Raw genomic sequence first — 16,480 nt, forward strand, 5'->3', positions numbered from 1 at the left:
CAGCATCCATCCGAACATCAAATTTACAATGGAAATGGAGGAAAATGGGTGCCTCCCCTTCCTTGATATTTTAATTAAGAGGAAGGCAGATGGTTCACTAAGCCATGCAGTACATAGGAAGAGGATACACACAGACCTATACCTTCATGCAACAAGCTGCCACCATCCAGCACATAGACAAACAGTACTGACCACCCTGGTACATAGGGCGCGCGCCGTCTGTGACAAAGACGGCCTACCATCCGAGTTGCAACACCTGAGGGAAGTCTTTCACTACAATGGATACAGTGAAACGCAGATCAACAGGGTGTTTAAAAGGAAGAAGAAAGCAGTGAGAACCCCAGAAGAAGATGAAGAAGAAGAAGAAGAAGAAGAAGAAGACAAACGACTGCCGTTCCTTCGGTACGTGGGTCCGCTCTCGGCCAAAACTGCACGACTTCTGGGCAAATACAATATCAAAACCGTTCTCCGACCACCACCGAAGACGAGGGAGCTCCTAGGTTCAGCCAAAGATGCGCTGAACCTTAACACATCAGGATTATACAGCATACCATGCGAATGTGGAAAACAATACATTGTGCAAACACAGTGCTGCATATCTAAACGCTGCGAAGAACATATCAGATGTGTACGACTGGGTCACAGAAAAATCAGCCAGAGCATAACACACCTTCAACTTCTAAAACACGAAGGTACTGTGCCGAGCATCTGGCTTTTGGGAAAGCGTTATCAAAGAATCAATAGAAATAAGGATTCACGACAATCTGGTCAACAGAGATGAGGGATACCAGCTCAGCGCAGCATGGAACCTTGCGATATCGGCAATCCGTCGGGAGCCCGTCAACGTCCTCCGCCGCGGACGCAGACAGAAGGGGGCGACCGCGCATATAAATAGCCCGCTCTCCACGAATCTCGACACTTCGCCAGAAGATGGGTAGTAGTATGACACTTCCCGAAAAGTCGCGAGATATCAAAGCTATCACCCGGCTGGAGACCCGAGAAACCTTCAACAATATTAAAACCTTTTAACAGATATTTTTATCAAGTGACATGTTTGTCAAACACGTCATAGACTTCAGGATGCACATTGAAACACCAGTTAACACAATGTAGCAGTGGTCTGAGTGCATGGCTTCTATGGAATACAACTCGTACAGGCTTCCAGAAGGATCACCTAAATGAGCCTTAGGGAGTCAGACCAACCTCCATGAGATTTTCACACTCTGCTGCTTACAATACAGTGACATCAGCAGGATGATTGAACCTCCACAGTAGAATCCCAGTCACTGTATCTCTCTAATGTCCTTTGATGTGTCATTAATCAACATTTAACACTAATATTTTGAGAGTGTTAAAAATAATACTTTTTGTTTGTGGCAATGACAGTAAGTGCATGGTAAGTTTGTAAACTGCTACACTAGATTGCGTTAAAATAGGGTAACCGAGAGTATCATGAATGATTAGGTGAAATAGGGCATGAAATCTGTATCATTGCTTTCAACTGTTAACAACTTCCTTTCTTACTGATGGTATATGGTTGATGAAGTGCAGTATCTTCAAATTTCTTTTTAATACTTGAGCTGCACTTTGAGGTTTTTCGCAATGTGCACATTGAATATAACCGCGAAAAACATATATTTCGAGACATAACTGAAGGGGCAAAAAATTTCCAGAACTTGAGAATTTTAATCGCACTGGTAATAGAATAGCAGCCTTCCCTTGTACTGAAACAAAAGCCACCTCTTCTAACTTTACATTGCTAATTCTAACTATAAAATAACCTAAAACATTAAACTTAAGCATTTCTGTGAAGATACTCTTCAGGGCAGTAGCTGGAGTTGCCTAACATAGTTCTTTAATTCGATATTAAATCCCACCATCGACATGACATTTGATGTAATGTGGAAAGTCGGTCAGTACATGAGTACTCAAGTTGTTGTTGTTGTGGTCTTCAGTACTGAGACTGGTTTGATGCAGCTCTCCATGCTACTCTATCCTCTGCAAGCTCCTTCATCTCCCAGTACCTACTGCAACCTACATCCTTCTGAATCTGCTTAGTGTATTCATCTCTTGGCCTCCCTCTACGATTTTTACCCTCCACGCTGCCCTCCAATGCTAAATTTGTGATCCCTTGATGCCTCAAAACATGTCCTACCAACCGATCCCTTCTTCTAGTCAAGTTGTGCCACAAACTTCTCTTCTCCCCAATCCTATTCAATAACTCCTCATTAGTTACGTGATCTACCCACCTTATCTTCAGCATTCTTCTGTAGCACCACATTTCGAAAGCTTCTATTCTCTTCTTGTCCAAACTGGTTATCGTCCATGTTCCACTTCCATACATGGCTACACTCCATACAAATACTTTCAGAAACGACTTCCTGACACTTAAATCTATACTCGATGTTAACAAATTTCTCTTCTTCAGAAACGATTTCCTTGCCATTGCCAGTCTACATTTTATATCCTCTCTACTTCGACCATCATCAGTTATTTTACTCCCTAAATAGCAAAACTCCTTTACTACTTTAAGTGTCTCATTTCCTAATCTAATTCTCTCAGCATCACCCGACTTAGTGCGACTACATTCCATTGTCCTCGTTTTGCTTTTGTTGGTGCTCGTCTTATATCCTCCTTTCAAGACACTGTCCATTCCGTTCAACTGCTCTTCCAAGTCCTTTGCTGTCTCTGACAGAATTACAATGTCATCGGCGAACCTCAAAGTTTTTACTTCTTCTCCATGAATTTTAATACCTACTCCGAATTTTTCTTTTGTTTCCTTTACTGCTTGCTCAATATACAGATTGAATAACATCGGGGATAGGCTACAACCCTGTCTCACTCCTTTCCCAACCACTGCTTCTCTTTCATGCCCCTCGACTCTTATAACTGCCATCTGGTTTCTGTACAAATTGTAAATAGTCTTTCGCTCCCTGTATTTTACCCTTGCCACCTTCAGAATTTGAAAGAGAGTATTCCAGTTAACATTGTCAAAGGCTTTCTCTAAGTCTACAAAAGCTAGAAACGTAGGTTTGCCTTTTCTTAATCTTTCTTCTAAGATAAGTCGTAAGGTTAGAATTGCCTCACGTGTTCCAGCATTTCAACGGAGTCCAAACTGATCTTCCCCGAGGTCCGCTTCTACCAGTTTTTCCATTCGTCTGTAAAGAATTCGCGTTAGTATTTTGCAGCTGTGACTTATTAAACTGATAGTTCGGTAATTTTCACATCTGTCAACACCTGCTTTCTTTGGGATTGGAATTATTATATTCTTCTTGAAGTCTGAGGGTATTTCGCCTGTCTCATACATCTTGCTCACCAGATGGTAGAGTTTTGTCATGACTGGCTCTCCCAAGGCCATCAGTAGTTCTAATGGAATGTTGTCTACTCCCGGGGCCTTGTTTCGACTCAGGTCTTTCAGTGCTCTGTCAAACTCTTCACGCAGTATCTAATCTCCCATTTCGTCTTCATCTACATCCTCTTCCATTTCCATAATATTGTCCTCAAGTACATTGCCCTTGTATAAACCCTCTATATACTCCTTCCACCTTTCTGCCTTCCTTTCTTTGCTTAGAACTGGGTTGCTATCTGAGCTCCTGATATTCATACAAGTGGTTCTCTTCTCTGCAAAGGTCTCTTTAATTTTCCTGTAGGCAGTATCTATCTTACCCCTAGTGAGATAAGCCTCTACATCCTTACATTTGTCCTCTAGCCATCCCTGCTTAGCCATTTTGCACTTCCTGTCGATCTCATTTTTGAGACGTTTGTATTCCTTTTTGCCTGCTTCATTTACTGCATTTTTATATTTTCTCCTTTCATCAATTAAATTCAATATTTCTTCTGTTACCCAAGGATTTACATTAGCCCTCGTCTTTTTACCTACTTGATCGTCTGCTGCCTTCACTACTTCATCCCTCAGAGCTACCCATTCTTCTTCTACTGTATTTCTTTCCCCCATTCCTGTCAATTGTTCCCTTATGCTCTCCCTGAAACTCTGTACAACCTCTGGTTCTTTCAGTTTATCCAGGTCCCATCTCCTTAAATTCCCACCTTTTTGCAGTTTCTTCAGTTTCAATCTGCAGTTCATAACCAATAGATTGTGGTCAGAATCCACATCTGCCCCTGGAAAATATTCTTTCTGTAATAATGTAGCTCCCTTGAAGTTCTCTAGAGGTTGTATTTGATTCTAGTATTAATGTTTTTCAGAATATATTCAGACAGACAGACAGAGAGAGAGAGAGAGAGAGAGAGAGACAGACAGAGAGGGAGAGAGACAGCAAAGTACTTGGCATGACAATTACCTTCTTGAAGAGGTCTTGGCAAATGTTCTTGAATTAAGACAAGATGTAATTCTTCTTACACACTTCCTTACAGTTCCTATAAGTTGAGTTTCTACACAAATCATTCCATGACTCATTAGTGAATGGGAATATGCCGAATAATCTAGACAAAATTCAATAATAATTTGTGTCATGAACCACTTGTTAGTAGTTTTTAATATTTCGTACGCTGCCTTTTCAGTAATGAGCCTGATATTACTTTTTATCCGCATACTTTTATCATTTACAAAAAGTACAAAATTTGTGTCTTCCGAAACTGCAAACGGTAGATAATTTATTTGTATCAAAAACAACAGAGGAGTCAAAATAGAACTTTGTGGTACACCTTAAAGTATTTCATATTATCATTCAGTTTTTGCTCTAATTTCTTTTCTCAGAATTGGTAGTGTAATGATGTATAATACAAAAACCATGTCTCATTTGTAAAACCATTAACACATTTCTGAAAAATCGTATTCAGTATATGTTCAAAGATTGCATTTAACTTAGTAAAAGTTGCAGGAGCTTAACCAAAAGTTGTAAAAGTGCTGGAGGCCAATCCACTCAGAATAAGTGAAGCAGTGCTGCTCTTTTATCTTCTTCCTGTGTTGTAGACTTTGTCATCAGAACCCCAAGCTGAGTAGATTAAGTTTCATAAATGTCAATGTATTTAAATATCTCTGTTGTTTCCGCTGTGTCACTGATTCGAGCCACTACCTTGACTCTTAATCATATGTGTTGTGATTTCTGTGTTTTACAGCATAACATAGGCGCAGTTGGTGGTGCATTGTTCAGATATGGATGATTGGACGACATAATTAGTGCCCTTTCGATAATTAATTTTCATTTAATGGCCAAACCCTCCTGAAATATTTATTCCTATCGTTTCTCGGCTGAATGCAATATTTTACAATTAAACCTGCATGGGTCTGATCAGTTTCTGTTTCTGAACAATGATATCTGCCAGCCTATTTAATGGCCTCATATCAAGATAATCTGATGAATTCTTCTCGGGTTATCAGCCGAGTGGTGGTGTCGCCTTGTTGCAACGTTTCTGGCGAAGTCAGAAGATGGTGGGTATGAAACTCATTGAAACATTGCGACAAGATAACGCCACGACCCAACTGATAACCCGAGAAGAATTGATCAGTGGAATACGCCGAGAAAGACTGCAATCGTATATATCAAAATGATCTGCAAATAAACTACACAATGGTGGATTTCTATAAGATAAAATGTATAAAAGCACCACATTGTGTGCTTCATAGTAAAATTATCCACCCTCGGTGGGGGTTGCCTCCATGTTGTGGCTGTTCTTTTATACTAACTCACACAATTAGCAATTTCTTAAATTCTTGCTTCACCTTTGAGAAACCTTTAACTTTATTTAACTTTCATTGTGAGATGGCCGGCTAATGCCTCAACGTTGTTCAACTTTGCTTTCTGTCATTCAAAGAAGATAAAATCATGGACCTGCCATGTCAACAACCCCATAACATTTTAACTTTTGCATTACAGTATCTTGGCTCACAGAATCAAAAGCTATAGTCAAGTCATAAAATATTCTCAATGACAGTAATTCCTGATTTACTGAATCCAATGTATCATCTGTAAAGGTAAATATGGTATGTTCAGTTGATAGACCTTTTTGATACCCAAAGTACTTGTAACTGAGTAATTTTCCTTCACTAAGTTTAATGAGTTATATAGTACACAATCTTCTGAAATATTTTTGAAAATACTGCCAGCAATGATGTTGATTAGTAATTCCATACCAATATTTTGTATTCTTTTTGTGAAGTGTCCTGATAATAGCATGTTTAAGTGCCTTTGGGAAAAAGTCACTGTAAAAAGATTCACTCTGTTGGTAACTCAACATATTGCTAAGGTAAGCTGAAGAACATTTCACAGTTTTACATCTAATTTTATCACAAACACTTGATCATTTACTTTAAGACAGTTTATAACACTGAAACTTCTTATGAGCTGTAGGTGACAACACTATCAACAGTGGACCAAACATAGTTTTATGAAACTTGTTTTGGAAGGCTATTTTTAGGACCTGAGTGCAATCTAATAAGGAAGAGTTAAAACCTGCATTATCTGTTATTGACAATACAAAATTTATTAAACGTTTCTGCAATCTTGGAGCTGTTTTTGATCAGTTTATTACTAACCTTTAAGGAATTCGTTTATGTTTTGTTTCTCCTACCTCATTTTCAGTGTGTTCCAAGTAGTTCTAATTTTTTTGTTTGAGGAACGTATTGTTTCTTAAAAATGTGTACATTTTGGTGCTCTAATGACTTTGCTGACATCTTTCAGCACAGTTTGTAATGCAATTTAATCCTACCATCATCTCTGTTCCATGATGCCAAGAAGGGTTTCCTCTTAGCTTTGTATGATATTCTGATTCCAAATATAACCCAGTGTTCAGGCGCAGTTAATCTGCTTCCAGTAGTTAATTTCTTACGAAAACTGTTTTCATTGTCATCTGTGCCTATGTCACAGAATATATTATATTTCATTAACACCATTGGAGTTGTCTACAACTTTCCAGTCTGTATTTCAAAAATTAGTAGTTATTGCTTCAGTTGTGGCCTATAGTTTTCCACATATTTTTATTTATTTACACTCTGATATTAAGAATCAGTAATTAGACTATGACTTTCTAATCTCAATGCCTACAGAAAATGTTGCCAATAGCAGTGTTGCTGGTCCCCATAATTCTTGTTGCCAATTCTAGGTACATTGTTTGAAATGGTGAGAGATTCGAGTGTAACTCTGGAATGGATATGCTGTAAAATAAATCAATTAAAATATTCATTTAATATTACCTCCTCTACTTGGAAATCAAGAAGTGTAGTAATGCATCCTAATAATGCATCAAGTTCACACACAAACAGGGCGAGTCATGTAAGACGTTAACACCCCTTTTATTTCATGAATGGCAACACATGTCGAAACGCGGTTTTCGCAGATGTTAGAGTGTCGAGGGGCACGCATGTGTTTGTTTGGTTAGTATTTTTGGCGCTGGTATCAACGGAGATATCGAAGTAAGTACCTATTTTTAAATGAAACTGTATACTTGAGAAGACAATTACAGTGATATAGCGTTTGTTAATGTTCACGACGAAACCTGTCGTTAAAAAATTCGAGAAATGTCCTAGAATGTGGGAGCACAGAGACTGGAAACAGCACTTGTGGTGCAAACACTGCCAGGCAGGCGTCTCGGTCTAGGACGGGTAAATGTGTACCGTAAGATAGGTCTGCACTACGAGAATCAGGTTTTATTTCGCTTTGAACTAACGTACAACCCCGATGCAGGTTCGCCTACGAATTTTGTATATGGAAATACGACATAGAGCAAAAGATAGCGTATCACGTAGGGCTTAGGACAACTATTTTACATTTGTGTATCCTCCCAGATTTACATAAGCTGAAACAGAGAAATCAACTGTTCATTCATCAAAAATAAAGAGGTCTTATATACTGCAAAAAGCAACTACTGTATTAAATATCTAAATATTATTAGTAAGATCTGACCTATCTTTTCCTATGTGTGGCTGTGTGCTCCTTAGAGATAAAAAACACGCTGTCATACAACTGTCTCTACCTACACTGCTCTAAATTATATCATATAGGATACATTCATTGAGCTAAACATTTAAAAAATACTTTGGTGACCACCTATACACCACAAAATAAGTATTCTTGTCAACGAAACGTCATTTCATGCTGAAGGTAAGAGTGTAATGACAGTGTTATCCGCTACATGTAATACCCACTATCAACTATTTGACATTGCAATGCAATTTCGTGCACATGTAGATGAATTAAAAAAATTTTCTAACAGTGATTTGGCAACAACCCAAATCATCTAACAAAACTTTTGTCTTCCAAAACGTAACTTTATCATTTATTTAAGCATGTTTTCAAACTGTTGACCATGGACTGAAGGGCACATTTTCCTTTGCCATTTGAAAGAACGATGAACAGATGTATTTACTGTGGTTGATATGGCAGAGCATGCTCTGGTGATTCAACGACACATGTCTTCTGGCGTAGTTGGGACTTTGAGTACTCAGCAGAATTTCGTCCTACGCAACTCGCAAGGAAGTTCTCATTCAGTATTTGCGTTGCAATACATGGCAAGTGAGTTGGACATCCTTCGTCTTACAGCCACATACACTGTCGAATATCCAGTAGTACTTCTTCTAGATGAACCGGCACAGTGTTCATCAGAAAGTGTGCTTATGAATATCCATTTAGAACGCCTCAGAAGAAGTAAGGTCCCACAGTGTAATTTCCTATGATGCTGCATCATAAATTTACTCTTCACAGACGTTGTTGTTGTATCTGACCAAGCCAGTGTGGATTTTTGGCTGTCCTGTAGCGCTTGTTAAGCAAATTTACATTAGCGTGGTTAGTTAACGTCGCTCCGTCGGTAAAGAGCAGACTGTGGAAAAACATATAGTCGTCTCTCAGTTACTGAAGGGCAAACCAACAAAATTTTGTAAGACGTTCGAAATCACGGTCGTCGAGTGCCTAATGTAGTGACATATGACAGGATATGTCGATGTAGGATGCGAATGACACTGGCTCATTCCACATTCTTTGGCAATATGTCTCGTATCACTGTGTGGATTCATTAGCGTCATAGCCAGAACAGCTTCTTCGTGTTGTCTATCAGTTGGAGTCTTCTTTCTTGTACTCTTTCTGACGTTCAAACAGCCAGTACGCACTAGCGTCTTAATAATTCACGCAATTGCCTGGTGTGTCGGACATTGGCAATCCTGATAAGTAATCCTGTACCATTGTACTGTTTGTATAGGATTTCTTTTACATTCGCCATATAAAAGTAGTGTCTCCAACTTCTCATCATTGGTGTACATGTCTGCTCTCAACGGATGCTGAAGCAGAAATGAACAGCCTGCGCTACAGACAAGTAAACAGGCATATGTATTGACATTCTGATACAGCATAGCACGAGAGCTCTGCTTTGCGATGTTTGCACCGCTAATGCCGATTCCAGCCACCATGTTCTCCATTTACAGGACATTTCTCGATTTTTTAAAGACAGGATTCAACGTCAACGTTTACAAACGCTGTATCGCTGTAATTGCCTTTTCAAGATCTATCGAATGCAGTTATAAAAAGTATATGGTTCCATTTAAAAAAACGTAAATGCTTCAATATCTCAGCTGATACCAGCGCTAAAGACATTAAACAAACAAAAAAATATGTGCCCTTCGATGCTCTAACATTTGCCGAAAACCGCATTTCGATACTGTAACTGTTCACGAAATAAACGGTGTGCTAATAATACGCTATGCATTCTGTATATCTGATCATTATCAAACAATATTAATTTCAACCTGGGGTTAAGCATTACACCAGAAGAAATTCAAGTAAAGTATTGTATTTCTGTTGCTTGAACCCAATACAGTTCACAATTTCTGTTGAATCATCCAAAATGAAGAACGAATCATCAAAAAATTTTGTTGCTGCTGACCATGCATTCAGTTGTTGATGACCTATATTTATGAGTGTTGGGATACTAGAGAATGAAATGGTAAGTAAATTTAATCTTTATAACGTTCATATTTTCTTTCCCATTAAGAGGTGCAGCACATAGTATGGAATAAGAAAAAGCATAGCTATTGAGACAGATCTTCACAAGTTATCACTATAATGCGTAAATTTCTAACTGACAGTAAATGTCAAAACGCGAAGTTTGTACATGTTGGCTAGAGTATTATGAGCCATACTTGTAATTGATGGCACAGGGGGCATAAAAATTGAATACTGACATAGATGCAGAGGAATAAATAGAACATTAGAATGTAGCTCCCTGTCAACATAGTGGTCACTGTAAGACAAGTATCACATTGGATCTGATGAAGATGATGGTATGATTAGGTTGTGTCCTTGATAAAGAAACTGTCATAGCATTACAGTAAAGTTATTAGGGGAATTGCAAAAAAATTAAATTTACGTAATCAGGTGGTTATATCAACCCTGTTCCTTGTAAATATGGGTTGGGGATCTTCATCACTGTGACACTTCCTTGGTGACATAGGACCCATTACAGGGAAACCATTTTTAGGAGTCTCATCCATTATATACAAATTTCTCATTACATTAGAGTTGTCCTTTAAATTGAATACCCAGAGTAATTACTTATATTTTCATATTTCCTTCAAGTGTTTTTCTTCTGTTTCTGTTAAAGAATGTATTATTCAAGTATTAAGCTACTCAAAAATCTATTTGCCTGTGGAATGTCAATAATATTTTAAGAAACATAGAGCCATGGAATTTTCAATGATAACTTTGAATTTTTTGGAACATTTCTACTTCTGTTTCTTCTGACAGCGCATTAGTTAACAATTTTTCATTTTGGTGCAATTCTCTTCACCTTCTTCTCAACAAAGGATTTTCACAGTGTGTGTTTTCATATATCATCTAGTAAACATTGTTAATACCACTTCTCTCCCTTAGTTATTATAGATGAAGTTCTCACTGCCTATCTTACTTCACTCATTATGTATGATTCGAATTGACTGCAATAAATCAGCTGGTTGACTGACATTTCTCTTGCACCACTGAACGTTTTCAGATTATATCAAGACATGCTTTTATCTTAGGGGCTTGTTGATCACAGGCAGTTCTTTGTTAACATGATTTAATAAAATTTCTGTAAGAGACACTTATCATTCAGGATAACACTCGAAAGGTAAGTTGAGAAAGGTTTATTGGCACTCAGTTGCCAGAAATTCAACTTACACATGGACACACTCTGCTTACACACTGTCATACACGTAAATTACGAAAGTTGAAAGAGGTTCTACCTTGTTGCACGATGCTGCTCCCCCTACCATTGCATTCTGAAACAGCCAGTAGATGCATTTGTTCTCATTCTGCTCTAGTTTATTCGACAGCACAGATCTAGAACCATTTGTTTATGTACAAGGAAATTTAGCATCACACCAAAATAATGGGCTTAGTCTACAATTAAGTGTGTAAATACTTCCTAAAGTGGCAAAATGTCCTTAAACAGTGTGACAGGAATATCATTCTAGCATTCATCAACTCCTTATAATTTTTTATTTGTAATAGAGTATGCATCATCATATGGGATAACGAAATGGATTAAAAAGTATTGAAACTGAGAGTGTGAACTTGATGAGGTTCATATTACTGCAGCATGAGTCAACATGGTAAAGATACTACTTCTTTAATTCATATACCAATAGTATGGTTTTCCTTTAGTCTTTGAGAGTGAATCCTACAGTGAAATGGGAATTTATTTATCGGTTTAGATATTTAAAACTACTCTTGACACTCATTAAAATCCTATGGAAATATAACAGTATTCATATGATATTGGGGCTATCATTGAGTGATGTCTGTTGTGCACAGTAGTACAAAATTTGGTTACAAAATGAAGTACCATATCGGTAAAAAAAAAAAGAAAAAACAAGGAAAACAGCAACTGCAATCTATAAAACCTTGACTAACTCTAAAAATAAAAACAAATATGAACTGTTTAGTGTTTAGATGAAAACCTTACTTTCCAATATACCTTCAGTGTGTTGTAGATAACATAAAAATTTAGAAATAGTGTTCTCTGGAATGCAATATGTATATCGCAGTAACACCAGTTGCCAAAGTTTTCAATGTTGCTTGCAGTTTAATATGAGCTGGCATGACAGCTTGCATACTTTACTACACTTTTGTACAGAGCCAGAAATAGGGCTCAAAATTTATTGGTTTTACTCATTTGAAGACAATTATCAAACGAAACATCGTCCTCATCAGAAAATTCCATTATTAGCGTATTTGATATTCCCAAACAATTCCTATAAGATGTTCATTTCCATATCCAGAATCTTTGGGTCTGTTGTTTCTTTATCAACATCGCTATTATATCTTCAGTATAAATAATTTCACTTGTCGACATCTTGAAAATCGAATAAGTACCGGTAGTATTTCCGTCAGGTGTGTGGAAACGCTAACATGCGTGTAAGAGTAGTGGTTAGGAGATGCACGTGTAAGAAACAGTGGCTGCGGAAACCCAACTTTAGCCAAGAGACACTACATTCACTTTGTTAACATTTTGTGACATCACTATCTTGTGCAAATGTAGAGTGTCGACTGTCAGGGACGTCTATAGAGTTTTGTGCTTGTATCGAGTTCCGAAAAATAGGTGAAGCCATATTTGATAGGTTTTAAGCCGGGTTCAAACACACAACAAGTGTCCCCACAGCTAGTGGCTTACTGCAATTTGCATCACAGTTGCATGTGTGAACTCCCAGTTTTTAGTGTCACAGCTGAAGGGAGCAACTTTTGTGATGCCACAAAAAATCAACTTGGTTGTACTTTGTTGTGCCACTTTTCTTCCACCACTGCTCCCTGATGGCAATAATTCGAAACACAAGAATTCTGTCACAGTTATCATGGAGTAATTGTCTGTTGTGCTCCATTCGATTTCAGTGTGTTTTCATTTTCTTACTGAAAAAAGTGAAAATAGTAGTCGGCAGGTACATTTTTGTAGCTTCTGGACCGAGCGGGGTGGTGCAGTGGTTCGCACACTGGACTGGTATTCGGGAGGAGGGCGGTTCAAACCTAAGTCTGGCCATCCTGATTTAGGTTTTCCGTGATTTCCCTAATACGTTTCAGACAAATGCTGGGATGGTTCCTTTGAAAGGGCACCGCCGATTTCCTTCCCAATGCTTCCCTAATCCGAGCTTGTGCTCCATCTCTAATGACCTCGTTGTCGATGGGACGTTACTTTTAACTGAGACAATGTACTATATGGTACAGTTCTCAAGGTATTGCTTCTGTACTGCAATATTTTTTTCACTGGTGGCACAATATCACTTAATTCTGTATAAACAAGCTGTTTCAAGTTCTCTTAGTTTTGTTTTGAAAACTGGCAGCAAATTTATGTTTTCGAAATTGTGTGGTGATCTGTGGTATAATAAGAACCTTGCTTGAGCAGTGTCTTTATCAACCAGTTGTACTGTTGGGTACTGTTGTGTGATAGACATATTTCACTTTCGGGCTGTAATTGTGTAATTCTCTGTTTAGTATTCATGTAAAATTTTACTTGAGATACATGATAGTTTCAAATACATATAGTTCAGATACATATAGTTCAAATATATATAGTTCACTTTCAAGCTTGATAAGATTTTGTACTAACTCCAGTAAGCTAATGTAGTTGTTGTCACAATTTTCCAATTTTTTAGGTTCCTGTGTACCTTTTTTGCACTTTTGAACACGTCACAGCACGAGCTTCACTGTCACTAAGGTCTATACAGTCATTGTGGGAGGATTTTCTCCACCACAGTGCACACATCAAAACTATTTCCATGATTTTACATATTTTTTTTTTGTTTTGCACTTTACACATGAATTACTATTGTCACTCACCACCAACTTGGCATAATAGTCACGATGCGACAGGAGATTTCTAACTAAATGTATTGAAGAATTTGTCATAAATGTGGGTGGCTGCTCAGAAATGGCTTATGCAGGTTTAGATATCCAAGACACTGAACGGTGAAGAAGATCACCTATAAATTGCTGCAGGGACGAAGGGAACCAGGACCTGACGCCCAAATGTGTATAGTATGTAGTGCTTGATTTGTGACAGTGTGTCGGTACTCTGTACCAGTACTTTTTTCGAAAGAAGTCAGGACCATAACTTTGAGATGTGTACGATAGAACTTTTGCTGCGGTTCAAACAATGTAAAATTATTCCTGCTTAGTGTGGTACTAGTGATACACCCATACCGATTTTGCTGTGAGCGTACTGTAGGTCCAAAGAGTATGTGCTCGGCCCAGAGGAGGTATGTGGATGGTGGGCTTTTAAGCAGCTGAAATTGTGGAGTTGTGGCCTCTCTTGGAGATCTTGGTAGGAAGAAGAGAGAACACTAATCGAGAACAGATTGGACAGCCAACGCCATGGAAGTTGTAAAGGAGACACCTGTACAGTGCAAGGGGGGCAGAGTACAGTTCACTGATGAGACAGCCAGTGGAAATGTTGTTGCTTGATGCAGGTACAACACGAGCTGATGTTTGAACTTCCTTTCTGGTAAGCAGACGTGCTGTTTAAATTGTTGCAGGTTTTGACTGTTAAACAGTCAGACCATTTCATAGAAATATCTGATGATGATGTGCCTATTATGACGAGGTGACGTTGCTCTTTAATGTTTGCAGGTTTGGTTAAGACAGTTAGGTTAATAGGTACCATGTCATCGGCTTGAGATTTCCTGTTAATGAAAGATGTTATCGACATTTAATCCCTAACTGTAGTTGTGCAGGGTTACACTCACCTTAGAAAGTTTGCATGCCTATTAGCTGGCCCCACAGCAGTTGGAGGTTCCTTAATTGGCATGTGATTAACTGGACGTTTATTTGTTGCTGAAGTTTATACATTGAGGTCGATGCAGCTCTGGTATTAATGGGAGAATGTGAAGGAGGGGATTGGGTTCAGGTATTGTGGTGGTGTGCAAGGTGCCAGCTATGAAGCTGTGGTCTTGCTGATTCAGCTCCTGGGCAGCTCCAGAACACGCCCAGAAGGGCAACGAAATTAATTATATTTGTTAATATCAAGTTGCTCTGGTTTAACTGCTTTGTGATGCGATCTGATTGTTTTTCACACTCAGTCAAGAGAATAGTTTGATGTATGAGTAAGTTGAGTTCTTGGTTTTTGAATTGTATCATGCTTTCAACTAGGAAGTAACTGAAGGTATAGTCTGTAGAGATATTTTTCGATAGTATGGGTCTACTTGCAAATGGTGTCGGTGAAGCCACAGTTCCCAAGGCTCTAGGTTACTGGTGCTATCCTTCAAAGATAAATTTATCTGTTACTCTGATTAGGCTTGCTATACTACTTTCAAGAAAATTTTGGAAGAGAGATTTCATTGTATTGAGATACCTGCCAAGTGTAAATTAAATTAAAGAAGTGTGTTAATGTCTTCACCTTTATATATATTAATTGGGCAGTTTTATACTATTGGTTACGAGTGTTTAAAATTATCCTACTGTAGTTAAGCGACCAAATTAGATTATCATGAGAGCTCATTTTAATTCCCTGTTAAATTTCATTGTAATTCGGTGACTAAAGCTGGTATTGGTTATGGAGTCTGAGTTGTTAGCCATTCTAGTTACATTGATGTTTGTAACTTCTGTTTGGGGGTGGGGAATTACAACACTGTGTTTCTTCTTTAATGTACAAGGTGGGGGGGGGGGACCAAAAAACAGGAAATTCGTCTGAATGTCTTTATTTCTTAATATTTTACACTAAATTCTGATCACCTTCAAAGTATCCTCCATTGACTGCAATGCTCTTCTTCAAACTTTCCTTCCATTGTTCAAATCTGTTTTTAAACTCGCCTATCGGGATGTTCTTTATGCCTTCCAGCAATTTTTATTTTATCTCTTCCACAGTGGTAAAACTCTTTTCTTTCATGTCCGTTTTGAATCAGGGGAACAAAAGAAATCTCAGGGGGTTCTCTTCCAAAATTCGGGTTGCTAGGGGGGTGGACAATCGGTGTCATGCCGTTTTTGGTCAAAAACTACTTTACAGATAGGGCAGTGTGGGCCAGCACGTTGTCATGATGGAAGAACAACTCACTTAAGCGCCAAAGATCTGCCCTTTCCTTCCAGATACTTTCCATCGATCTTTTAAAAAACTCCAAGTAGAACTCTTGGTTGATAGTTTGACCAGGGAGAACGAACTCCTCTCCCACAACGCCTCTGCAATCGAAAAAACAAATGAGCACTGTTTTGATTTTGACTTCACTTGATTAGCTTTTTTGGGATGAGGAGAGCCATTTGTCTCCCACTGGATTGACTGCTGCTTTGTTTCAGGGTCATATCCATAGCACCACGATTCGTCACCAGTAATTACAATGGAAAAAAATTAGAGTCTTCTTTGAGTTGATTCTGAAGCTAAAAACATGCCTGAAGTCGACGCTCCCTTTGCTCGTCTGTGAGAAGGGGAGGGACAAATTTGGCTACACCCCTTCTCATGTGCAAATCTTCTGATAAAATCCTCTAAGTTGAACTCCATTATATTCCAGACGTCTCTCAAAGTTGATCAATGGTTCGGCGACGGTCTTCACGAACGACGGCATTGATTTTGTCGACGTTTT

Source organism: Schistocerca nitens, chromosome 3 (genome assembly GCF_023898315.1).
Source record: "Schistocerca nitens isolate TAMUIC-IGC-003100 chromosome 3, iqSchNite1.1, whole genome shotgun sequence".
In the NCBI taxonomy this organism is placed as follows: domain Eukaryota; kingdom Metazoa; phylum Arthropoda; class Insecta; order Orthoptera; family Acrididae; genus Schistocerca; species Schistocerca nitens.